Source organism: Bos indicus x Bos taurus, chromosome 22 (assembly GCF_003369695.1).
Source record: "Bos indicus x Bos taurus breed Angus x Brahman F1 hybrid chromosome 22, Bos_hybrid_MaternalHap_v2.0, whole genome shotgun sequence".
NCBI classification, from domain to species: domain Eukaryota; kingdom Metazoa; phylum Chordata; class Mammalia; order Artiodactyla; family Bovidae; genus Bos; species Bos indicus x Bos taurus.
Window position 1 is genome coordinate 28,105,675 of NC_040097.1, and position 27,715 is coordinate 28,133,389.

The 27,715-nt window shown below is 41.8% G+C and overlaps 1 protein-coding gene across 3 annotated transcripts in view; it reads right to left on the reverse strand.

The window, feature by feature from the left end:
• The window catches only part of FAM19A4 (family with sequence similarity 19 member A4, C-C motif chemokine like), a 175,402-nt gene that overhangs the window by 94,490 nt on the left and 53,197 nt on the right, over positions 1 to 27,715 (reverse strand). The window lies entirely within an intron of this gene.

A 27,715-nucleotide genomic window follows, 5' to 3' on the forward strand; every position in this document is an offset into this window, starting at 1 on the left:
ACTCTTAAGTCTCAAGCTTTAAAACAGCTAAGACAGAAGTAGGGAGATGAGGAGGGGCTGGTTTCGAGGGAGGTGACTGTTTCATGTCAGACACAATTAGGAGGGACCAGGCATCTGAAGAGGAACAACTAACTGAAATACTAAGTTTTGAAGGATAAACTGAACCCAGTTCCTTCCCTTTCCTACTTTGGGACTTGCATTCCTTCAGGACATTTGCATTTGGTCAGTTCTGCATCATCTGAGGGTTATTCCTGTGTCAGGGGCTTGTGCTTGTCCAAGCCTGCCAGCAACAGGGTAGAGAAGTCCATCTAATTACAGGCAGAAGCATCAGCAAGCTGCCCTGGCTACAGACATGAAGGCACATTCTCCAACCAGCCTGAACAGTGCCCAAGGCAATGTGCTCATCTCCACTTGCCTGACTTCGTAGCTCTCTCTCAACCAGTCTAGACCCAAAGTAGGGGGTGCAAGTTCCCAGGCCTCCAAAATCCAATCACAAGTTTCAAAATGATTTGGTCAAGCTCCAGCTTCTACAGAAAAGTCAGTACACAACGGTCATCAATTTTCTTTCAGATTTATTAAGCTTGGATCCTTAGTCACTGAAAGTCATTAACAAAGGTCCCAAACACCATTAGGGCACCCTCAACTTAGCAGTGTCATCATCCAAAAAGAAAGCTAACTAGCAAGACTGAGTTCCTTGGTTCTTGAGGGCCCAGGGTTGTCGGGGGAGGTATAAAACAAGACAAAAAAAATCCCCTCATCTCATATTCATGATCAGATTACATAATCCTTTTGAATCTAACAACCTTACATGTTTCCCAAAAGTGTTCTGAAATAACTCCTCCTTAATAAACTCTTCTCCCTTTAAAGAAAAACTGAGGGGTTTTTTTTCCTTTCTCTGTGATTTTTGTCTGCTTTTTAAAATCTAATTTTTAATTTGATATACAATTTTAAAGGTTACAATCCACTTATGGTTATTACAAAATATTGGCTATATTCCCCATGTTGCACAATATACCTTTGAGCCTATCCAACACCCAATCATTTGTACCTCCCATCCCCTCACTCCTTTACTGCACCCCCACCCCCGCACTGTATATCTGTGATTGTTTTTTGTTATAGTCACTATAGAATTCTGTTGTACTTCTTAGATTCCACAGAAATGCAAAGGTTCAGCTGTGATTCCCCTGAGTCTTTTGCAAGAACATGGTAAGAGCGTATGAAGCAATGTGATTGCTGTATAAGTAAATTATACTTTAATTTACAATGTCAAATAGAAATAACGTTGGAGTGTCACAATGTTTATACATCTAATAGTCTTAATTATTATCATTATCTACCACAGAGTTAAAGGGAAAAAAAATTTTTTCCCTTGCCAGTGTTCTAAAAATAAACCTTGAGTTGTTAATAGATATGACTCAGTTGTGTTTTTAATACGGGAAAGTGTGACTCTGAAACACCCATATTCTTTCTATTACCTTCAAGTCTATTTTAAGTAATGTTTTAAATGCATGATTTACTGTTTCTATTCATTTCCCCTGGAAAACCACCTCACCCCTCTCTGCCTACTTAAAAGAGACTTATTCTTAAAATCCAGATAAGCCCCATCCCTCCTTCGAGGGAGGGGTTGGGCCACAACCCTTCCTTCCCTGATCCTACCCTGGCTAAATCCTACTCTACTAATTTATACAGACAATTACCGCCTCTCTACACACTCCTTTAGTCTCTTGTCATCCATTTCCCATAATATGGCCCTTTACTATTCATTTCAATGCAGTAACTATTTACTGAAGGTCTTCTGGAGGCAAAGACACTGCAGTGAAGTGGTTAAGAGATCACAGAACACCCATGTACAAGGATCCTCCACTTACTACCGGCTTGACTTCAGGCTAACTGGTCAACCTCTGTGCCTTGGCTTCCTCCTCTCTACAAAGAGAGCTAACAGTCTGACCTACCTCAAAGAGTCCTCAAACAAATTAACACTTGCAAAGCACGTGGAACAGGGCTTGGAGTGTAGAAAGCTTCAGTAAACGTTAGCTGTTACTGTTATCACTACTCCTAATCATATCCCTGGGCTTAGGAAGTACACAAATAAATAGGGCAAGGTGTCTGTTTCATATTTTAGAACTCAATCACTGATTTAGCAAAGATTTACTGAGCACCTACTATGTGCCCAACACTATTCAGGGGATGTGAGTGTGAAAATTCTCTTTTTCAATGAGAGAGAAAAACAAGAACCAGGAGAAAAATGAATGAAGACATACCGGGATATCAGATAACAATGCGTTCCATAAAGAATGACAAAGCAGAGAAAGCGGGGAGAGAGATGGAGCAGGAGCGGTAATCCCAGAAGAGATGACATTTAAGCAAGGTTCTCAATGAAATGGGACAGTGAACAGGAAAGAGGGTTCAAGGCAGAGGGAGCTCAAGCCCACGATGAGAATGTTCTGTGAGGAAGGGCAAGGGGCCCAGCATAGTTAGAAAAAGTGAGTAAGAAAGAAAAAGACAGGAGATGATGCCAAGGGTGTAGCCAGGGCCCAAACTGAAGACAGCCTTAGAGGTGACAGGAAGGATGACGGCTTTATTCTAAGAATTGCAGGAAGCTGCTCAAGGGTTACAAGCCGGGGGTGGGGAGGGGGTGGGAGGGATGTGCATCATCTGCTATGTGGAGAACATGCTAGAATCACCTACATTTTCACTGTCAAAACAATTATATATGTTCGCTAGTTGCTCTTGTGAGCTCTGAATTGCTTGTTGGCAGGCATCAAGTCTTAGAATTCTTAGACTCTTATACAGTTCACATGGGGCAGAACAGATTCATGATAAAAGCCTTATTTGATTGAAATAATGATCTTTGCCTCTCAGTTGACACAGTTTAAAAAAAAAAGTCACCAAGCATCTTCGAGTATGTTTTTTCTCTGTTCTGTTTTTGTGTGTATGTGTGGAGCAGGGGGGCCGGCGGGGGTGGTGGGGGAGGCGCGGATTGCCTCCTTTCCTAACCAACTTTCAAAGACAGTTGAACGACGATTTCACCTTCACTGAAGTCCATTTCTCAACAACCTCAAGCTTCTCGAACAGTCTTGAAAAACAAGAAACAGTCTACTGAGCTCTCCAAGAATCAATCATAATTTCCCAACACACTATGTCTGTATTTTACTTGTAACCATCTGGACACACTCCACTCACTCTTGGTTGACACAGAATTCCAATACCTCTGGTCCCAAACTCCCAACAGAATAAAAATCGTAACACGGAACAGTGGAGTCCTTAGGGGCCAGAAAACTGACAATGCTAAGTAAAAGGTGATTCTATAAAACCTAAGTAAAGGCTTTCCCCAGTGGCTCAGTGGTAAGGAATCTATCTGCCAATGCAGGAGACACAGGTTTGATCCCCGATCTGGGAAGATACCACATGCCTCAGAGCAACTAAGCCCGTGCACCACAGCTACTGAGCCTATGCTCTAGAGCCCAGGACCCACAACTACTGGAGCCCACGCTCCCCAGTAAGAGCAACCACCACAATGAGAAGCCCATACACCCCGACTAGAGAGTAACCTCCGCTCACTGCAACTAGAGAAAAGCCCGTGCAGCAACAAAGACCCAGTGCAGTCAAAAATACACAAAATTAAAAGGAAAAAAAGTTCAGTAAGAAAGAAAATCTAAATTACAACAGAACTATGCTGGGTGCTCTCCCCAAACTCCAAACTAGTTATTTCTAAAGTGGCTGACACCAAAGATTTCAATTATGTTTTGTATCTTTTCATTTACAAGAAAGTAAACAGTAAATTATCATCTAGATGGAGTTCTATGCAAAATGGTTAAAATCAGCAAAGTTTTGCTGTATGATAGAAACAGCTTGATTTACTCTTGTATTTTACTCATAATGGGAAGAAAATTTTATTTCTGTAATGAAGCCAAATAAATTACTACCGTAACAAACTAACAAGTAGGGAAAATAAGTTGCAGAACAATATTGAGAGTATACATCAGAATAAAAAAAGAGAGAGGGACTCTACATATACATACTTAAACAGATACATAAATTTGTTGAAAAAAGAATGAATGACTAAGCAGACACTGATAAATACCAACTCAACATCCCTTTATCCCATTTTTCTTACTATGAGAAACATCATTTTTTTCCCCAAGTGGTTTGTGACAACATTCTGACCATTAAATATAAGAAGATGTCCCTGGTCTCCGGAAAAGTTACTGTTTTCCTAGAAAAAGGACCAGAATCAGCTGCCATGTCCCTGTTTCTGTTTGCCCTTTCCTGTTTTTCCTGCCCCAAAGGCACACAGGCTCTCCACAGCTAGAGCAGCCATCCTGCCACCATGAAAACAAAAGTTACAAACTAAGGATGGTGAGGCAGAAAGGGAGGAGTCTGGATCTTTGAACAGTTGTGCCTCTCTGGACTGTGCACCGCTAGATTCCTTGTTAAGAGGGAGCAATAGACTGATTTATTATGTTTAGTTGATTACATGTAGATGACACAATCCTAAATGACTCATACACCACGCTTACAAAAGTGGTTACCCTGAGGAGAAAACAGGTAAGGCTACAATGGGAGAAGAGGACTGGGAGATGTAAGGCAGCTTTATCTTTTTAAAGGTTTTAAAATAACAATCTGTATTATTTATGTCAGGGCTTCCCAGGTGGCTCAGTGGTAAACAATCTGCTTGGCAAGCAGGAGACTAGGGTCTGATCCCTGGGTCGGAAAGATCCCCTGGAGAAAGGCATGGCAACCCACTCCAGTATTCTTCCTGGGAAATGCCATGGACAGAGGAGCCTGGTCGGCTACAGTCCACAGGGTCACAAAGAGTTGGACATGACAGCGACTAAGCAGCAACAGCATCGTTATTTATGTCATACTTAATTCAAAAACAGATGCCAGATGGTGACTAGACTTAGCATAGTGATCACTTCTTAATGTATAAAAATATGGAATCACTGTTGTATATCTGAAACTAATATAGCATTGTAAGCCATCATTTTTCAATAAAAGTAAATAATAATAAAATAGAGGATCATTCTGAGAGCCTATGTGTAAAGAGGCACAGAGGAATAAGGCAGCCTCTTACAGTTGCCTCATACAGCATCCATCTCCAGAGTCTGAGATGGTCCCAAGCACGCCTAACTTGTCTCACTCCTCTCAGAACATTCTCCCAGCGTCTATGCAAACTTCTGTTGACCTGTGGCTTCAACCCATTAGGCAACCTCTTGGGGTACCAGACTTTACTGGCTATGGAGCAGTAAACCTCATGTGATTTTCAAATTAACTCCTAAGAATAGTAGGAAGCTTAAGCTGGAAAACAAGACACGGTTCCGCTCTCACCCTAGCACACATCAGTACTGAGAAAGTCAGCATTGTCAGCATTCCTATGGATGGAATAAATGATAATTCCACCTCACCCTTTCTCAGGGAGATGCAGGTGAGAACCACAACCCAGAAACCAAACCTATCATTGGTGAAGCACTGGGACACGGAGGGAAGGAGGAAAACCAGTACCATTCCAGCCCCAGCTCCACCATCTGTTGGCTGTATGACGTTGGGCCACTCACTGAAGAGGTCTGAGCCTCAGTGCACATGTGAGGAGGTAACAACACAGACCTCCACGATTGAGAGTAAGTCAAGTGGGATGCACACGGGGTAGAGCATTTGGCCTGGTATAATAATTAATTAATAATATTGCAGGTATTAATATTAATTAAACTCATTAGTATGTAATGACATTCTTTCTGAATTAAGCTTAAATTCCTGAGCATTCTTATTATCAGCTTCCATGTACCTGTTGTATGTACTAAGTGTGACAATCAGATTCCCTTTCACCATGGCATTCAATGATACTCCGTTTTATGCAAATTGTCAAAATATAGTAACATAACCAGTTCTGAAAACTCATAGATAAATTGGTGGCACAAGTGTTAAATAACACAGCACAGCTAAAGGACAAAGTCCCTCTTAATAAAGAAATATCATAACCTGTTGATTTGTTAAGCACTGTATGCTTATACAGTGTTAGAAGGACGGAAACACAATACCTGTACTCCACAGTATAAAAGGATCAACAAGAAATAATGGCAGGCATTAGCTAATTAGAACCCACAGATGGAAATCTTTTATCACCCAAATAATGCTCTTAATTATCATCAAATCACTGAAATTAAAAATGACTTTTACAGACTACTGGGGCTTCCCTGGTAGCTCAACTGGTAAAGAATCCGCCTGCAGATGCAGGAGACATGGGTTCAATCCCTGGGTTGGGAAGATCCCCTGGAGAAGGGAAAGGCTACCCACTCCAGTATTCTGGCCTGGAGAATTCCATGGACTCTATAGTCCATGGGGATGCAAAGAGTCAGAAACAACTGAGCAACTTTCATTTCACTTCACCTTACATGCTATGATTGCTTTACTAATTTATCATTACCTAAAATACATTATATAGAAGTGAAATGTAAATTCATATACATATATGTAGTATATAGATACACACACACATACATGTACTATAGTTATGTGTTACTAATTTTCTTGAGTGTTAAGAGTTCCAGAGAGGGGAAAAACACTCAGAAATAGCAGTTAGTTTTAGCACTAAATAGCTTTGGAAGCCAACATCATCTTTTAAAATAAGCGGGTGGAGAAAAACAATAACATCATCTTTTAAAATAAGAAGCGTATGAAGAAAAACAATATATTAAGCTCTGATTCTAGTCAAGAGAGGACATAATGATTAAACCAGGCCAATTTGTCTCCATCTCCTTCCATCACCGAGTAATTTAAATCTGATTTCTGATGCCCCATCTGCGTATCAAACACCATCAGCATGAGACACTGTCTCTGAGACTGATCCTGCTTTTCTGCCCTCTGTGGACTGTCAGATCCTGCTCAATTTATCCACCAGCCTGGAATCATCTCCACCTCCTCAGGTGGATCATGGAAGCTGTCACTTAGAGCCATCTGATTCATGTATAAGGAACAAGGCTCACATACATAACAAAAACGCTTTGTGGAAATGCTTGGCATCCTTTATATAATGCACCATCTTCTCAAGTCTCACTGCTTGGCAGAATATCAAGAGCAGGATAATGTCCATCAGCTTTGACAATTTCTTTTTTGTAGTCAAGTTAGAATGGAGTTAATAATACCATCAACCTAGCATACCTGCATTTTAAGAAAAATCACATGAAGTCTGAAAAATATCACTTTTTGCCTTTTTCAACTGATGAGTAATAGAAATTACCCTTTTATTTATTAATTAAATTTTCTTTTTCAACCAAACTTTACTTAAAAATATAAGATGAGTTAGCATGAACGAGATACTACTCTAAGTAGCGTGTGTGTTTATCTGTGTGGTAGTGTTGAATGGATTCACATCCACACAGACGCAAATGGAATCCGTGCAGCAATCTTAGGAGGCAGAGAAAACTGCGGTCCAATTTAAACAAGAAAACTAGTATTCAGAGAGGTTAAATAACCCTCTTAAGGTCACACAGCTAAACTGGAAGAAACCAGCACATGTTTCCATGCAATTTTGATCCCAAAACCCAACTCTTAACCACTATCCTATAAAATAACAAAGAGGCTTGAAACCTGAAACACAATCTTCTAGTTATTTTTGTCTTCATTTTGAAACATGGGAGTCAAGGCTCTCAAACTCAATTGCTTATACTTCAGAGTCAAGGGGGGTCAACATAAATGAGGGAAGCAGGTGACAAAGAGGATGAAAAATGGCCCATCTGCTGAGAGCAGTCAGCTACAGCAAACTGCTACAAAGCAGAGGGGAAAACCTAGTGTTGCCCAAAATCTGGATTTATGTGTGCAACCCTGTGATTTTCAAACAATACAACTGATTTTACAGATGCTTTTTAAACATCATCTGGGCCAAACAAAACACATCCATGGGCCTAATTTACCTGTGGGCTGTCACTTGGAGACCCTTGTTTCAAGCCCTAACAATTTTGGTAAGAAAAAAAAAATCCATCAAATCACTGGCAATAAATAATGGCAATATTCACATTTCATCGCAGGTGTTTATTTGGCATCCATTTGATCGATTTTTTTCTTGTTCTTTTGTATTCTTCCCAGTCACAGAAAATTCTTTTATGTTTAAATATTTATTTGACTATGCCAGGTATGAGTTGCAGCATTTGGGATCTAGTTCCCTGATCAGGGATCAAACCTTGGCCCTGTGCCTTTGGAGTACAGAGTCTTAGCCACTGGACCACTGGGAAGTCCCCAGCATCTGTTGGATTCTCTTTGATTCTGAAAATCTCGAATCCCTGCCTACCCCACCCCATCCCCCTGAGATGTTTAGCTCGACCTGTTTCTTCATTCATGTCTTCCTGCTGCAAAGTTTACCTTTGGTGAGGTAGAAAGTGACCTTGCTGGTTCTATTTATTATTTAACAGAATTCAGTCTCAAAATCCCTGTCATACTGTATAATAAAACAGAGAGCAAAACTTAATCGGCTGTAAATGTACAGTAGTTAGCATTCACCGCAAATACTAACAATATTTCGAGAATGCCATTTCTCTTCCTGGCCTTTTGAGCAAGTTAGTTAATGGACTGAGACTTGGGAAATAATGGGAACGATTTAGGCAGAGAACTTCCCAACCATGCATCAACCCTGCATCACGCTGCATCCGTACAGTGAAAGCTACATACACCAAGTCAGCCCAGCACATGGCTTTGCCAAGAGCTTAACCAACAGCGAGGACTGTTACGACTCTAACAAAAGGTAGAATGGGAAAGACTAGAGATCTCTTCAAGAAAATTAGAGAAATCAAGGGAACATTTCATGCAAAGATGAGCACAATAAAGGACAGAAATGGTATGGACCTAACAGAAGCAGAAGATATTAAGAAGCAGCAGCAAGATTACACAAAAGAACTATACAAAAAAGATCATGACCAAGATAACCACAATGCTGTGATCACTCATCTAGAGCCAGACATCCTGAAATGTGAAGTCAAGTGGGCCTTAGGAAGTATCACTATGAACAAAGCTAGTGGAGGTGATGGAATTCCAGTTGAGCTATTTTAAATCCTAAAAGATGATGCTGTGAAAGTGCTGCACTCAATATGCCACAGGAGTGGAAAAGGTCAGTTTTCATTCCAACCTCAAAGAAAGGCAATGCCAAAGAATGTTCAAACTACCACACAATTCTACTCATCTCATACGCTAGCAAAGTAATGCTCAAAATTCTCCAAGCCAGGCTTCAACAGTATGTGAACCATGAACTTCCAGATGTTCAAGCTGGGTTTAGAAAAGGCAGAGGAACCAGGGACCAAATTGCCAACATCTGCTGGATCATGGAAAAAGCAAGAGAGTTCCAGAAAAAACATCTATTTCTGCTTTACTGACTACACCAAAGCCTTTGACTGTGTGGATCACAACAGAGTGTGGAAAATTCTTAGAGAGACAGGAATACCAGACCACCTGACCTGCCTCCTGAGAAATCTGTATGCAGGTCAAGAAGGAACAGTTAGAACTGAACTTGGGACAACAGACTGGTTCCAAATTGGGAAAGGAGTAGGTCAAGGCTGTATATTGTCACCCTGCTTATGTAACTTATATGCAGAGTACATCATGAGAAACGCTGGACTTGAAGAAACACAAGCTGGAATCAAGATTGCCAGGAGAAATATCAATAACCTCAGATATACAGATGACACCACCCTATGGCAGAAAATGAAGAAGAACTAACGAGCCTCTTGATGAAAGTGAAAGAGGACAGTGAAAAAGTGGCCTTAAAACTCAACATTCAGAAAACTAAGATCAATGCATCCGGTCCCATCGCTTCAGGGCAAATAGATGGGGAAACAATGCAAGTAGTGACAGACTTTATTTTGGGGAGCTCCAAAATCACTGCAGATGGTGACTGCAGCCATGAAATTAAAAGATGCTTGCTCCTTGGAAGAAAAGTTTTGGCCAATCTAGACAGCATATTAAAAAGCAGAGACATTACTTCGCCGACAAAGGTCTATCTAGTCAAAACTATGGTTATTCCAGTAGTCATGTATAGATGTGAGAATTGGACTATAAAGAAAGCTGAGTGCCCAAGAATTGATGATTTTGAACTGTGGTGTTGGAGAAGACTCTTCAGAGTCCCTTGGACTGCAAGGAGATCCAATCAGTCCATCCTAAGGGAAATCAGTCCTGAATATTCATTGGAAGGACTGATGTTGAAGCTGAAACTCTAATATTTTGGCCACCTGATGCGAAGAACTAACTCATTTGAAAAGACTCTGAGCTGGGAAAGGTTGAAAGTGAGAGGAGAAGGGGACGACAGAGGATGAGATGGTTGGATGGTATCACTGACTCAATGGACATGAGTTTGAGTAAGTTCTGGCAGTTGGTGATGGACAGGGGGCCTGGCATGCTGCAGTCCACGGGGTTACAAGGAGTCGGACACGACTGAGCGACTCAACTATTTCAATCACCAGTGGCCAAAAACTACCTTTCAAGTATTCCTAGCACCAGATTTTCTTACAATACTACATAATTAAAATTGAATGCCTAATATGTATCTGGGCATCCCTGGTGGCTCAGTGGTAAAGAATCCACCAGCGAATGCAGCACACATGGGTTTTAGATCCCTGGGTGGGAAGGATTCCCTGGAAGAGGAAATAGTAATCTGCTCCAGTATTCTTGCCTGGGAAATCCCATGGACAGACAAGACTGGTGGGCTACAGTTCATGGGGTCTCAAAGAGTCACAACTTAGCAACAACAACAAATATTTATGTAGAACACTTGAATCCTATGATTGGAAAGAATACTTTAAGTCCTAGAGTACTTACGTAGCACTTAGGTCCCTGACCCAAAATTTTAATCATATATACTAATCAATGGGCTAAAACCCTGAAACTCATCAAGCGAGGCACAGATATTATTGTCTACAATCTTTGCCTTCAAATTCCTTCCTTTCAAAGAATATATCTCAAACGCAGCTTCAGGGACTGCAAAGGAGAGTGGCTGCTGTGGCCAGCCCATCTGTGAGTATTCTGTCATATTATGTATGCACCCTCTTCCCTGGCTATCCAGTAATTCCTCCCACCCATCTGTATATCCCCAAAATTCTAGAACAGCTCCAGACAGGGACATTCACATGGATTATCACCAGTGCACTGAATTTCATTGTTGTTTGTTTTGTTTCTGTTTGGGGGATGGTGGAGAGCAAGAACAATCTAACTGTCTGACTAAGCTAATGAAGAATTCACCTGTGATGGGCATTCACGATGAAATATCCCACAGCACTTGGAATCTTGGTGTGTTCTTCATTCAGTCTCAGGAACTAACTCATGAAAAATCTCTCCCACTTGAATCCCAGAAAGCTAGGATGATGGGCCTTGCGAAATTTTACTTTCGGATAGAAAGTATCCTGTTGCATTCAATATTCACTCACGCTGTTAAGATTTTAATCAGTGCGTCAGGTACCTTGTGAAACAAAAGTAAGACCCCTGTGTCTACCCTGCTGGAACTCTTGCCTAGAAAGGGAGACACACACAAATCATGCTCATACACAACGATAAAGGCCGCAAAGTCATGTACACCTGTGCAGGGCACATGCTGGAACTCACCAAGGAGGAGAGGGCGCCCACCTCCCCTCAGCCCAGCTCCACTGACTCAGAGGGGACCCCACAGCCCTAGAGATGTTCCAGCACTCACTTCCTCCTCTCTCCACTAAGAGAAAGGGACAGGAAAGGAGTAAAGGGACAAAGGGTTAAATACTTCATCCCATGAGGGCACTATAAATTATAAAAAGGTATGTTATCTTAAATAGTTAAGATGTTAACCATTTAACATCTTAATGGTTAACAATAGTTAATAAGTTAATGATTACTCAAGGAAACACGTTAAAGCGTCTGTCTACGATGCGGGAGACCCGGGTTCGCTCCCTGGGTTGGGAAGATCCCTTGGAGAAGGAAATGGCAATCCACTCCAGTACTATTGCCTGGAAAATCCCATGGACAGAAGAGCCTGGTAGGCTACAGTCCATGGGGTCGCAAAGAGTCGGACACAACTGAGCGACTTCACGTTCACGTTCCCGTAACCACAAAACCAGGCAGGCTTACTTAGCAACAAAATTCATAAGCAAAAGCATGAGACACACCCCTAAATAATAAACCAATGGTAGCATGGGACCCACGTCCTGCCCAGTGAGCTCAGTAAGTTGATTCCTAGGACATGCTTTCTGCACTTGAGAAGGAATGCTTTATGGAAAGGCGACATTTCAAAGTGAAATGCCCTCACTGAACAGAGAGACCTGAATTAATTTTTCCAAAGTGTCATGACAGTCCTGGCTAGACCATATAAACACAGGAAAACTCTCCTGCCCAAACCGGTCAAAGAACTGATGATGGAAGTGTGACGTCCATTCAACAATGAGGAAGAAGGCAGTCTTTCCCTCCTCCCCACTTTTCCTTTGATTGTAAAACTGTAGCCCACTAAGCTCGTGGGGCATGGCACCTTCTCACCTTCCTGGCTTGTAAGCATCCCAAGCATCCTATTCTAATAAATCACTTCTTATCTATCACTTTGTCTCTCGCTAAATTCTTTCTGTGCTGAGACATAAAGGATGGGAGATTTTCAGAGCCCGTTGAAATGCTACCAAATGGTTTGAAAAGGGTCACGAGGACTCATCAGCAAACTAAGCCATCTATGACCTGTCATCTGATCTCCCCCCGCTGCTAGAAATGCAGACCGACATGACAGATGTCAGGAATGGAGATTCAATACTGGATACCTGATGCGGGGATATAGGGAGGGGACTGGTACGATGACAACTTTACTGATGCTCCCCCAGAACTAGTCACACATAAGCTCCATGTCCCAACTCTGCCAGATGGTGCAACTGATTTCACTTCCGCCTGCTGCTGTTTCCTCTCCCCACTGGCCCGAGGGGAAACTCACCTCTCTGGACACCCGACATCATGATAGAGCAGCTTCCCACGTGACCAGCGAGTCACTTCCCTGGTGGGGGGAAGAGTTCTCTGAGGAGGCTGCGAGATGCCTGCGCTCCCTGCCGCCCTCACCCACTTAGCGGGCTTGTGAAGGGCGGGGAGGCTAAGATGCAGTTCCCAATGCTCACAGAAATCCCTCATCTTTTTTGTGTCATGGTGACTCTACAAACTTCCTCTCAGAATATTGTTAATGCGTGAAATAAAACTCACAAGAGGGCAAAGAAATCAGTTATATCAAAATACTCTAAGTTAAGAGCCCACGCGGTTTGCAAATACCAAGTATGATGTGTATGCGTGTACAGACACGTGCTGCTGCTGCTCAGTTGCACCTGACTCTTTGTCTCCCCTTGGACTGTGGCCCGCCAGGCCCCTCTGTCCATGGAATTCTCCAGGCAAGAATACTGCAGTGAGTTGTCATTTCCTTCTCCAAGGGATCTTCCCGACTCAGGGATCAAACCTGTGTCTACTACATTGGCAGGTGAGTTCTTTACCACTGAGCCACCAGGAAAGGCCATAGACATGAAACAATTACTAAAAATAAGCAGAAAGCAACATACAGTTCACACAACAGTCCCTACAAGGATGCTTCATTTCACTCTAACTGACCTGTTTATTAACATGTTCCTGGGGGCTTCCAAGCTGGCACATGTTATAGGATGCCCACAGAGAGAAGTTCTAACTCCACTCTTGAGTCTGAGCTATGAAGATACATATATCACTCTAGCTACCACACAGGCCACTTTCTGAGCCAGCAGTGGTGTGGATGGAGCAGGTGAGGAACACTGTCACGGGCCAGGCAGGAGAGTCGAGACGTTTACCCACCTGGAACCACCAGAACAAACCGGCATCTCAGCTGAAACCCACTAGCCACAAATGATGAACGAGTAGTACCTCACAGTCTCATTACACCTCCAAGTTTGAAAAATCCTTAGCAGAAGATCATTTAGACACAGGTTTCCCAGCTAAAATGAGTAAGACTATTCTGAAAAGTGAAAGTCGCTCAGTCATATCCAAGTCTTTGCAACCCCGTGGACCATACAGTCCATGGTATTCTCCAGGCCAGAATACTGGAGTGGGTAGCCTTTCCCTTCTCCAGGGGATCTGCCCAACCCAGGGATCAAACCCAGCTCTCCCACAATGCAGGAGGATTCTTTACTAGCTGAGCCAGTACATTCTCCTAGTAAGAATAAAGTTTACAATGTATTTCCAATCAGACAGTGGTTGCACTGCTGATAAGTCTTTGATTATGAAAATGTAGACCTGACATAGCATTAATAGGAAGTCAAAGCCCTTTTAAGTCAATTTATATTTTTTTCCATCAGAGGCTATCAATGCATGCTTGAAAAATGAGCTGCACACAGTTGAGGGACATCTATTCAACCTAGTCAGTTACTGGTACTAGGATGAACATAAAGACCCATAAGAATCCGACCCACCTCTAGTAAACAGAGCTACATACTGTGAACAGCAAAGATCATCTAACTTCTGTGTTTAACAGCTGCAGAAGCTGAGGCCAAGAGATTAAACTTGTCACGGTCTATACGACTGGTTACTGCACAAGTCTGGAAGAAGAGCTGTTTAAAATATCCTTATCTGTAGAGCTGTACTGTTTACATTATTGGACATCATTATTTTAACTCACTAATTCAGACTAACTAGTGTGGGACTATCAGTCTGGCTTACTAAAATGCCTAAGTCTTTTGAAAAGAAATCTATGATTATGTTCAAGTACTCTCTCTCAGCAACTTCACCTAGGTAACAGGAGGAGAATTTATAATGAGCAGTATTTTCTTACCTACTCAAAATGCATTCAAGTACATCATCTACAGAAATGAATCACAGACCTAAACATCAAGACTAAAATTAAACTATTTCATAGAAAGCAAGCTTTGTGACCTTGAGTTAGAAGCAAAAGATATCAAAAGCATGGTAGCTAAAAGAACAAACTGGTAAATGGAATCTCATCAAAACAAAAAACTGCTTTTCAAAAGGCACTGTTATGAGAATGAACAGACTCAAGGGAAATATTTGCAATTCACTTATCTGATGAAGGAATTGTATTGAGAATATGTAAAGAGTTCTCAAAATTCAATATTAAGAAAATAACCCAACTTTCTAAAAAATGGGCAAATGATTTGAATATACACTTCACAGATATACAGAAAAGCAAACAAAAAGATGCACAATGTCACTGGTCATAAGGGAAATGCAAATTAAAACCATCATGTGATATCACTACTCACCTAGTAAATGGGCTAAAATTAAAAATACAGACCATGCCAAGTGCTGACAAGAATGTGAAGGAACTAAGACTCTCTTACTCTGCTGGGAGGAGTGTGAGCTGGTACAACCACACCGGAGAACAGTTTGACAGTTTCTTGAAAAGTCAATCATACATCTACCATATGAACCAGCCATTCTGTTCCCTAGGAACTTCCTTAGGAGAAATAAAAGCATATGTTCATGTAAGCACTTGTAAGAAATGTTCCTAACACCCCTACTTGTAATAGTCAAAACTGGGAACACCCTCAAATGTCCACCAACAGGTGAATGGATAAACAGTGTGTGACACAGGATGGGCTACTATTCAGCAATAAGATGAGCTATTCAAGGACAAACGTATGGACACCAACAGGGGAAACAGAGATGCGATGAATTGGGAGATGAGGATTGACGTAAATACACTCCTATGTATGAAATAGATAACTAATGAGAACCTACTGTATAGCTCAGGGAACTCTACTCAGCTCTACAGTGGGCTTCCCTGGTGGCTCAGTGGTAAAGAATCCACCTGCCAATGCAGGAGACACAGGTTTGATCCCCGATCCCAGAAGATCCCACGTGCCATGAAGCAACTAAGCCCATGTGCCATAACTATTGAGCCTCTGCGCTAGAGCCCGGGAGCCCCAACTGCTGAAGCCCATGTGCCCTACAGCCCTTGCTCCCTAACAAGAGAAGCCACCACAGTGAGAAACCCTGCACTGCAACTAGAGAAAAAACCCCACTCACTGCAGCTAGACAAAAGCCTGCAGAGCAAGACCCAGCACAGCCAAAAATAAATAAACAAAATGATTTTTTTAATGCTCTGTAGTGACCTACATGGAAAGGAAATCCAAAATAGAGGGGATATATATATATATATATATATTTATGTATGTATGTATATATGTATGTATGTATGTATGTATGTATGTATGTATAGGTGATTCACTTTGCTGTACAGCAGGAAGAAACACAGTATTGTAAAGCAACTATACTCCAATAAAAATGAAGAAAAGAAATGAGCTACTGATGCATATGACACCCCAGATAAACCACACAGCAACTATGAAGAAGAAATCAAGCAAAAAAAGAATAGATCCTGTATGGTTTTACTTCAACACGATTTCAGGCAATGAAAACTCATCTATAATGGCAAAACAGATCAGTGGTTGCCTGGCAATGGTACAGGTAGGGGCAAGAGGGATTGATTACAAAGGGGCACAAGAAAACTTTCAGGGGTAATGGGTATATTCATTATTTTGATCATCAAGATTGTTTTCATGGGTGTGTGTGTGTGGGTGTGTGTGTGTACATATATATACCTATACATTATGTATGCTACAAGTTACCAAATTGCACACTTATACAAAGTTTACTGCATGTCAATTATATCTCCATAAAGCTGTTTAAAAGTACATTAAGTTCTCAATGTAATACCCAACTCTGCACTATTTAATTTAAACCTCATGAAAAAACATTGAGATAGAGGGTGCAGTCCCATTGCCAGAGAGACTGAATAACTGTTTTTCAATAACTCACACAGCTAGGGCTTCACAGAGCCAAAGCACAAGCATTTTGATTTCCTGTTAAATAAATGCTTTCAAATCACTTGATATTTTTTAAAGGTAACTTCAACAGCTCCCACTGTTTACACTATTTATTTGCTTAGCAAATCTCCTTTCATAGACAGAGCATGGGTAAATGTCAACCCCATCATTTCAGGATCATCACAAATTCTAAAATTAATAGGGTTCAATTGAAGGTTTCCGTGACTTAGAGAAACAATCCAGGTTCTGACGTGTCACACAGCCAAGAGTCACCAAGTCAGGCTCATCGGAAACAAACTCAAGATCAGCACAAGTAGAAGAGACAGGCTCCCACCTGGAGAGATCAAACACTGTAATTTTTCTTCTGGAGCATAAACACACACACACAGGCCTGGCAACTAAAATGCTGAGCTAGCCATTGTGTGGATGTTTCAAATTTCTAGACGTCCACTAACTAGAAAAATATTCAGTGTTACTTGCCACTATCTTGCTTTATATACAGTCAATATTTCCTATTGAATAGGATTGACTAGTAATAGCTCAAACACATAGAATCTCTCCAAATTGAAGTCACTGGTCTCCACTGGTTGGCACTTTGGAAATCGGCTAGATGACTAGAGGACATCTGGGGAAGGTCGGGTAGAGCAAACAGCAATAAATCCATGCCTGTATCTCAAATCCAACCAGGCCTTTCAATGGTTCTCTTGAAAGAAATGACTTCCTGGACCACCATGCCTTGCAAATGCTTTCCCAACAGCAAAGCTTAGAACTACGTTTGGCTTGAGGGCAGAAGGCACACACCTTTAACTTTGTGCCAGGTTCAAACTGTTCACGTTCCCCTGCCATACACATTGCCTGGATTGCTGGTATTTACCCCTAGCCTTTTAGCGAGTAGTTACGCAAGAGTCAGTAACAAACTATAGAAAGATGCCCCACTGGTAGAGCCATTCTTTCACTTTATTTCATGCCCGTATTACTTTTCCCTGAAACAAAGTTATCTCCTCTTTCCCTTTCTGAATCCCTCACTACCTGTTCCACAACACACTGCGAGTGTGCTCAGTCGTGTCCCACTATTTGTGACCTCATGGAGTATAGCTCTCCAGGCTCCTCTGTGGGATTTTCCAGGCCAGAATACTGGAGTGGGGTGCCATTTCCTCCTCCAGGGGATTTTCCTGACGTGGGTTGAACCCACGTCTCCTGCATTGCAGGCAGATTCTTAAGCACTGAGCCACCCGGTCAGGCCCTCCCAGCCCAGTTTAAATTGACTGTAGTTTTTGTCTGATTTCAGACTTTCCCCAAGACATATGCACTGACAGCCCACAGCATAAGGAGTGGGAAAGTTTTTAACTGTTGTACACACTCTCTTCTCAGAGTGAATTAAAGTTTTAATAGGTTTCTGAACATCCTTTTAATAATATGACTATCACCATATAGGCCAAGTTATTTCCAGCATTCAAGTTACACCTAGAAAAACATAAAACCTCATTGTCCTTCCCTTTCCATCTCTACCCTCCTGATTCTTCTTACCACATGATTTTGCTTTCTTTATACAAAAGATTCTGGTTTCCTTGGATAAAGCCAACATTCAGATGAGATCTTGGGCTTTTTAAACCCCAAAGTGTAGGCTTTGTTTAGGTAAGTTCAAAGGTATGGCTTGAAGAAAGAAAAAAGAGCTTTCTTCTCAAGGGTAAAGAGAATCTTTTGCCTAACTACCCAGAGAACTCTTCAAAGGCCTTGGGTTGCCTCTTCTGTCTCAAAGGCACAAAAATGCATCAGGAAAAAAAGCCTGCTCTGCCACCTGCGGGGGCTCACAAGCTTATTTAAGGACCTGAAATTCTTTACTCCCCTCTCTGTGAAACACCCCTTCCTCCCCACAAAAACCAATGTGAAGCATGCTCATTTATCAGATATTTTGCCAAGCTGACCTCGTCTGTGGCACTGGGACTTGAACTTGCAGCTGAGATGAGAAGTCACATATTAACACCTCACATAATTGGTTCCTTTTTCTTATGAACACCGAGATTAAGATGAGCCCATCAAATGGCACTGGACAAAAATAATGAAGGGTCCAAGGGAGGTCAGCGGAATCCCTCACGCTACGAGCTCTTGGCATCCAGGAACAGTCATGCCAGTACAAAATGACCAAATATTCTCACAGTCCTTCCAAAGAAGTGGAGATGGAGGTCATTGCTACAGGGAGCAAACAGACCTCTCTTCAAGCCCGATTGTGTGTAGTGAGCCTGAAATGGAGACTCATCACCACTGGGATCAAACTGTAGCATGACAAGAGCTTGAGTCAAACTTCCGATTTTTTTTCTTCTGAGTGAGTGGTTCTGATACTCACCAGGAAATTATTAACTAATATAGTTGCCTGGGCTCCACCGTCCAAGATTCAGATATAACATAGCTGTGGTGGAGCCTCTCTGTTTTTTTTTTTTTCAAGTAAAAGCTCCCCAGAGAAATCAAGTAAGCATCATCACATGGATACCCTCTTTACTACCAAAACGTGGGCTTTGGGGCCATTGCAGAGTCCTTTTCTGGCTTATAAAATAGAGGATATTCCTGTGGAGTTGTCTACATAGAAATATACCCATACAGTTAAAGAAGTAACCATTCGCTGGGGGCAGGGCAGGAAGATGAAAACAGTTACAGAAGAAACTATATTAAATCTATATTGTTGGACTTCACTCCAGTGGATAAATACCCATTATTGGTCAAAATTAACTTCCAGGGACTAACTTTAAGACTTAATGGCTGAAGCCATCACTCACTCACTCACTCACTCACTCACACTCACACACACTCACACACACACACACACACTCTATCCTGCCATTTTTCTTTTCCTAAAAAAATATACCCTCTTGCAAGGAATGATCATATAGGCAGTTCATCAGGAAATGCAGCCATCTTTTCCACACTTTATGAAGGCTACACACCCCACTTACCTGGTACTTAACCTAAATTTAGAAGCAGTCATTCAAGAAAAAAATAAAGACCTAAAACTAAAAACTTAAAAAGAAGTTAAGTGAACAAAAAGGAGATAAAACACTGTGCCCTAGGATTGACCCATGAAAATACAAATAACTCATAACTCTAATCTTTCAGAAAGTAATGCTAAGACTCAGTTCATTCCCCTGCACTAAGCAGATTACACTGGGTAGCTACTGAGTGCTTAGAATGTGGCTTGGGCCACAGGTTGAAATAATCATATTTGGATGTATTAGGTTAAATAAAATATATTACTGCTTCACGTGTTTCTTTTTACTTTTTAAATGTGGTTATATAGAACATTTAAAATTACATACGTGGCTCTCCTATTTCTGCTAGACAACATCTGCATCAGGCTACAATACTGCTTCTTGCTGTTAGCTCTTCTAAGCCCTGCCTGCCCCCTCGTGTCAGAACTCTGACAATGCAGACTAATTATTTTTCAAAACTATCTGTATTATCTTGGAAAGAAATATCTTACAGTAAATGAGGGCTAAAGTAGTCATTCCAATCAAAATCATCAGCAGGGTTCCTATAAGATTTCAGCTGTTATAGGGGACAGAAACAGGAGCCCAAATTTAGATGTAGTTACTTTTCGAACAATTTAACCAAAGCTGAAAGCAATACAAGGCACCCAAGTCCAACATTCATATTCTGCAATCATCCTGTATCACAGAGAAACCAGAAAATCTAAACTTCCATAAATGTAAACATGACAGAACCTCTATAAAATGGAATGCCCTCATAAGGAGAAGGCAGTTTTCAATAAAGATGACCAACATTTATTGAACATTCAAAACACAAACACAATTCTTAGCACTTTCCAGACGGGAACTGACTCCTCTTTACAACTCCTTAAGGATGACTTTTACTGTTTATTATCTCCACTTTCCAGAAGAGACTGAGTCCCAAAGAGATTCTGTAACCAGCTCAAATATGAAAGGAGAGCAGGAGCTAACCTGAACCCCTGCTACTTGCTGTGCAGTAAGAAGAAACCCCTTGCCTCTGGCCTAGGATCTCTTGTCTTCCACCAGCATCCAGGAAACCGACAGGCTGCCCTGTGACCTCGCAAGGAAGGTTAAGCCTCAGACCCGTCACAATTCTTGACACAGCTCCCCATCAGTGAGGTGCCTCCCTCTACGGAAGACCTGACTGAAGCCTAGAAAGTAAAAGGACTCTCAGCACGCTCTGGGGTTGCTCTGTCCCCAGCATGGTGAAATCCTGCTTGTTAGAAATTTCTTTCCTCTTTCCTTAAGGTTGAGTGAAACACCAGTCTTCATAAAGACATTCTCTTCATTACAGTCAGCTCTTTAGAACAATGAAAAACAAGCATTTTCTCTTGTACATGATAAAGCTTCAAACGTTATGTCACTGATTATATCTCCCACCCATACGGAGCCCCCAATTATTCCTTGAAAGTTTCCAGACTCCTGCTCATTCTAAATGCCTCTAAACATGAAGACAGCTAGCATTTACTGAGTGTTTACTATGTACTAATCCTTTCACCTACTTTTTTATTGAGTAGGTCCAATAATCCCGTAAGGTAGGCAAGTACCTCATTCTATTTTTACAGATAATGAAGCAAGTTCAGAGAGGTTAAGTGACTTGGACAAGGTCACACAGCTGGGAAGTGGCAGAACCAGGATTTAGCTTTCCTGAAGATCTGCTTGTGCTCTGCTGCCTCATTCTTAGTTGTGCTCGTTTCTCGGGGCCTTAACACCTGGGCACAATGTATTAAACAGGAGACTTTACACCAAAACGGAGTATATTAAACAGCAGCTAGGCACCATGGCATCTGCAGGAATTAAATGTGACCAAAGTCATTCATATTTAAAGCTGTCTGGAGAAATGGGACTATTAAAATGAACCTGTAAACCAGCAGCACCCAAGTTTCCAACTCTCTCAGCTATATGGGAAAAGCAGCTATGATTCTGTCTTCAAAGGGGAAATTTAAAGTGTCTAAATATTCATTCTTAGGCTTGTTCGTAAAGGACAGGGAAGCCTAGCATGCTACAGTCCATGGGGTAGCAAAGAGACAGACACGACTGAGCGACTGAACAACAGCAAAATATACCCGGGGATAAATCTCCAGGATGTAGGATGTTTTGTGTCCCAAACTCATCACGTGAACCTTGAATGAAACTGTCACAAACATCCCTAAATGGTTAATTTCAAATGACTCTGAAGTCTGTGAAATCGTCAGCATCTTTCCACAGCATTACACGTGCTGCCCTCTTGTGGGGAAATGATGCTACGTACAGTGGCGGGGAAAGGTCGGGGGACAGGGAACGAAAGGACAAACTGCTCCTTGAAGAAATAAGAGAGTTAACTCTGGCTTCCTTTTAAAAGAATGTAACCTACCAATTGGCCCCAGGCACCTCTTCTGTGGTTCGGGGCTACAGACGCCCACACGGTCTCCTTTGTTGTTGTTCAGTTAAGTCGTGTCTGCCTCTTCGCCACCCCAAGGTCTCCTACTCAATCACTGTGTCAGGTGGAATTTTAAAAAACAACAAAGGTGGCCGTTTGTGTTTTCTAATTCCTTAAAGATACTATCTCTGTACTCTAGTGGAAGATGATCAATGCCTTAAAGAAAGTTTCCCACTCCCTGTTCTGCGAAAATTGGGTGCATTTTTGTTTTCTAACACTTGAACTAAAGTGAACTTCAGCCCACACCTAACACCTGATCTGATCAGCCCAAATCAGGGATGGGGTCCCACCTTTTTCCCCTCTGGCTCTGTCTTAGACGGATGAGTGAAGATGGGATTGGAAAATATCTCCTTGTTTATTTTACAAGTGGTTCTAATCTGAGCCATTAAAAGCATCCAGTAAGCTTCCAACTAGGGTTTCCTAGGGCCACAGTTTCTTTAATTGGCCAGCACAAACCACAAAGCTCTTGGGACGGTGTCAGGAGTCCTTTTGGACACAGTACACTGTCTTCTACAGTTAACTCTCTACAGCTTGCTCCCACTCTCAGGCTGTTTCAGATACACTCAAAGACCTGACCAGAGTTTCTCAAGTCTGACCCTTGACTTTGTCATCAGGTGAGCACAATTCTGGGAAGAAAATCCACGTGGCCACTGTGAGGTCATTAGAGACATTTACAACACCTGCCTCCCTTCGCCATTTCCCTCCTCATCTCTCTCTCTCATACACATAAACACACATAGCCAACTAGAACACACAGCCTCGCGAGAACCATGGGCAAAGAAAAGGCAGAAAGAAACAAGGAAATGATAGTCCAGGTACTTGGTGCCCTCAATTTATAAAGAACTCTCACAAATCGACAAGTAAACAATACAGCCAAGACAAAAACAGATAACGGATAGGATAGCCCAAGGAAAACAAGTAATCCCGCAGCACAGAGTCTGTAGTCAAAGAGCTGCAAGTCAAAACAATCTGACAGTAGTTTTCATTACCATTTTCACACATCAGTAAGACCTGATAGCACCCAGAGCTGATGAGGGTGTGAGGGAAAGGGAGTTATACGACTACTGCTGCTGTAAGTTTAAGTTCAGAAGTTTTGGAGCGTGCTTGGCACTACTAAAATCTTTCTTTCTCTTTGGCTGCGCTGCACAGTATGTGGGATCTTAGTTCCCAGACTAGGGATAGACCCCGTGTCCCCTACAGGGGGACCTGTAGGGGACAATTGCTGGACCACCAGGAAACTCCCTGCACTATTGAAATCTTAATACGGTTGTCAGAGGATGCAGGACACTCACCAAAAACCATCATCTCCTCTCGGACCTGGATCCCCAGCTAGGGTATGTTTCCCAGCAGCCCCTGCAGCAAGGTGTGGCCGTGGGCACTCAGCTGTAGCCAATAGCAAGAGAAGACAGGTCAAGGGATACTGCCAGCTTCTAACCTGGTTCATCATCACCTCCGAGGTGTACCCTCCCCACCCATTCCCCTTCTAGCTGGCTGGAATGAAGATGGCTCCAGGACAGCCTTCGAGGACACAGGCTGAGAACAGTATAGCTTCCATGCCCTGTGGTTCCAAAAAGGCCACAGGAGAGGACAGCCAGTTGACATGTTACCTACACAGCACTCATGAGCAAGAAATACAGCTTCTTTTGTTTAAACCATTATGTATATTTCTTTGGTCTATGTGTAACAGGAATTAACCCACTCTCACTAATACATTTGCTGTGTGTGTGCTCAGAAGTTTAGTTGTGTCCAACTCTTTGCAACCCCATGGAATGTATCCTGACAGGCTCCTCTGTCTGTGGGATTCTCCAGGTAAGAATACTAGAATGGGTTGCCATGCCTTCCTCCAAGGGATCTTCCTGACCCAGCGATCAAACCTGCGTCTTCTGCATCTCCTGCACTGGCAGGTGGATTCTTTTACCAACAACGCCACCTGGGAAGCCCCACTAATACATTTACGTACACTTTAATTCAACAATTCCACTACTAGAGATTCATCTGCAGTCAGGACATGTATTTGGAAAATACGACAGACAACAAGGTAAATGTCCACCAAAACTGGGAGTGATCAAATAAATGAGAGCACATCTGTACAACAGAGTGTGATATAAATCTGCATGCACTCAAACGAAGCCCCCTTAAACTCTATTGTTAAATGGGAAAAAAATCAAGGTACAAAACAAAGTATAGGGTGAGATATCTGTGCATACACATGTACTAGTATACACATTCCTTTTTCTGGAAGGATAGGTGCGTACATACATAAATCTGTAAAATAATATAGAAAATATAGATGACTATATAAAACACTATCTAGAAAGATACATGAAATTGTCAACTTGAGTGGGCCAGGAGACACCTAGATATCTGCCAAAACATGACCCCCGAATATGTCTGTGAAGGTGTTCCTGGAAGAGGTTAGCATTTGAACTGGGGCGCTGAGTGAAGCTGATGGCCGACTGTGGTGGGCCTCATCCAAGCGCTTGAGGAAAAGAAGAAAAAAGCAGAAGGTGGAATTTGTTCTTTCCCTGACTGCTGAGCTGGGACACTGACTATCTCCTGCCCTCTGTGCTCCTGGACCGCAGGCCTTTGGAAGGCTGCAATGTACACCATGCATATGCAGGGTTTCCCTGGTGATTCAGTGCTAAAAGAATCTGGCTGCCAAACAGGAGATGTGGGTTTGATCCCTGAGTGGGGAAGATCCCCTGGAGAATGCAATGGCAACCCACTCCAGAATTCCTGCCTGGGAAATCCCATGGGCAGAGGAGCCTGGCAGGCTACAGTCCATGGGGTCACAAAAGAGTCAGACACAACTGAGCAACTAAACAACAATGTGTGTGTGTATATATATCTTATTGGTTCTGTTTATCTGGAGAACCCTAATAATCAACAAAAAGTTAACAGGATATCTTTTCACACCTGCCTGTTACCGTCTGGAATTTTAGCACCAGCAGAACTGGTGATTCCATGGTGACAAATAGGCAAAACCAGCCTATTAATAAATATTCATTTAGCACCCATTATATTCCAGGCATCAAGGACACAGCTTAAGAAACCCATGAGGGAATAAGACTTCACAGTAGGGTTCAGGAGCCTTCAACTGCAGTTAAACAAAGGGTATGGGCAGATCACAGGGACTTTGCCAGTGTGCTTCCAGACCACCTCAATAAAGTGAATATCGTGATAACTCAAGACACGTGAGTTTTTCGGTTCTGCATATAAAAGTTACGTTACTATAGTCTAGTAAGTGTGCAAAAGCATTATGTCTAAAATAGAATTCACATCCCTTAATTTTAAAAATACTTCATCGCTACAAACGCTAACCATCATCTGAGCCTTCATCAAGTCATAATCTTTTTGCAATGGTCACATCAAAGATCACAGGTCAGACAGACCATAACAAATAAATAATGGAAAAGCTTGAAATAGGGTAAGGATTACCAAACTAGGACACAGACCCACAAAGAGAGCAAACGCAGTTGGGAAGAAACGGAGCCGATAGACCTACTGGATGAAGGGTTGCCACAAACATTTGATTTGTTCAAAAAAAAAAAAAAGGCAGTAAAGTGCAAGCCAGAAGCCAAGAGCAAAAAAACAAAGCACGCCTGTACTTCTGCAAAGATGGTTCTTCATATACAGCCTGCGGCCCCAGGGAGAGAACAGAGCTCCCTGTGGGCAGGAGCCATCCTGACTGCTTTGCGGCTACTGAGATGAGGGGTGAGACGTACATATGGAATCTAGAAAGACGGCACCGATGAACCTAATTGCAGGGCAGCCAAGGCGACACAGACATGGAGACTTGTGGCACGGTGAGGGGAGGAGAAGGTGCATGAATTGAGAGTGTAGCATGGAAAGATACACTACCATATGTAAAGTAGATAGCCAGTGGTCATTTGTTGTACGACACAAGAAGCTCAACTCGATGCTTTGTGACAAGCTAGAGGGGTGGGATGGAGTGGAAGGTAGGAGGGAGGTTCAAGAAGGAAGGGACGTATGTATACCTATGGCTGATTCGTGTTGATGTGTGGTAGAAACCAATACAACACTGCAAAGCAATTATCCTCCAATTAAAAATAAATTAATTAATTTAAAAAGATGAGGGATGATAGGTACTTAAATTCCAAAAACAAAATTAGGAAGAATCCCCCGAAAGTCAAAAAGAAACCAAAAACCAAGAATCCAAATAAAATCACTGAAAGAAATCCATGATGAAAATTTCATTTCTTGAGCAAAACTTTCAAAGGCTTTGCTCAGACTTCTTACCGTCCCTGTTACAGTTGAGTCTTGGCTTATAGGGAAGATACTGCATCTCGTGTGTTCACAATTCTAATCTTAATTTAGATTTAATTCAGATTTTTTTTTCTTTTTGCTCATGTATAACACATTTTATTATCGAACTGCACCTTCACTTTCACACAGACACCCTATGGTCTCACCTTTTCCAAATTTAAAAGGTTATGGTATGGAATGAGGATTGCCAACAAAGATGAAGAATTGAAGGGTTAGTCATGGCCCCTGTTTCCCTCAGGTTTAATCACTATTGATCACAATCTCAAACCCAGTTTTGAGAAGTCTGGAATGTGCTGGTGCTAACCTGCCCCACTGAAATGTTCTGCTTCTGAACTACACTGACTCTCTACCTGCAACCCAAGAAAAGAGATGTGTATTAAACAGGTTAGACTGATGACTTCAAATACCCTATTCCTGAGAGTGAGCTCACCCAAAGATACACAGCACAATAACCAACTAGCCCTGGGCACTTTCACAGCAGTCAAATGGTATCGATTTTACACTGATTTATTAAAATTGCAATCATTATTTTTCTTGTCTTCTCGAAACTGTCGCTTAAGGAAAATTGAATTCTGAGAGAGTTTCAAAACTTCAGCTTAAAGTTAAGTCTTAGTCCTAAATTATCAGAATAACTAACGAGAAACCTTGACCTGCTGTATATCTGAGAATAAGGCTATGTGACCAGCACACTTTCTTAGACACAGACTTTACAATTCTGACACATACACGGTTTAGGGTTCAAGCTTCACTCTTTCACTAAAAACTCAGAGCATACCTGGCACTGCCACACCTCTGATTACTGAAGCATAGACAGTAAATTAATTGTTTAGTAACGAGTTTGCTGACAAATATCAATTATTCAGGAAAACACAATTCACTGGGGAGTTTTCAAATCTGTATCACTTTAAATGTAGATGTAAAAGGGAAAGGTGAAGACAAATACACACAGAGATACTTAACTGATTATTTTGATCTATCTTTAGAAATAAGCGAAGGACAGACATGGGTCTCACTAGAAAGTATCAGAGTGCTTCTCTAAGACTTCAAACACGTTCTATTTTAGGTCCTGGGGCAAAAGCTACCACGACATTTTTTTTCCCTTTCTTTTTTCTTTTTAAATCATTCACCATCTTTTCCCAAAAGAACCCTATTATGTGCAAACTGCCTTCAGTGTTCATTCAAGTTTATCAATAAAGATGTTCTGCCTTCAAAGGAAGCTGGAATATATAAGCACAAAATAC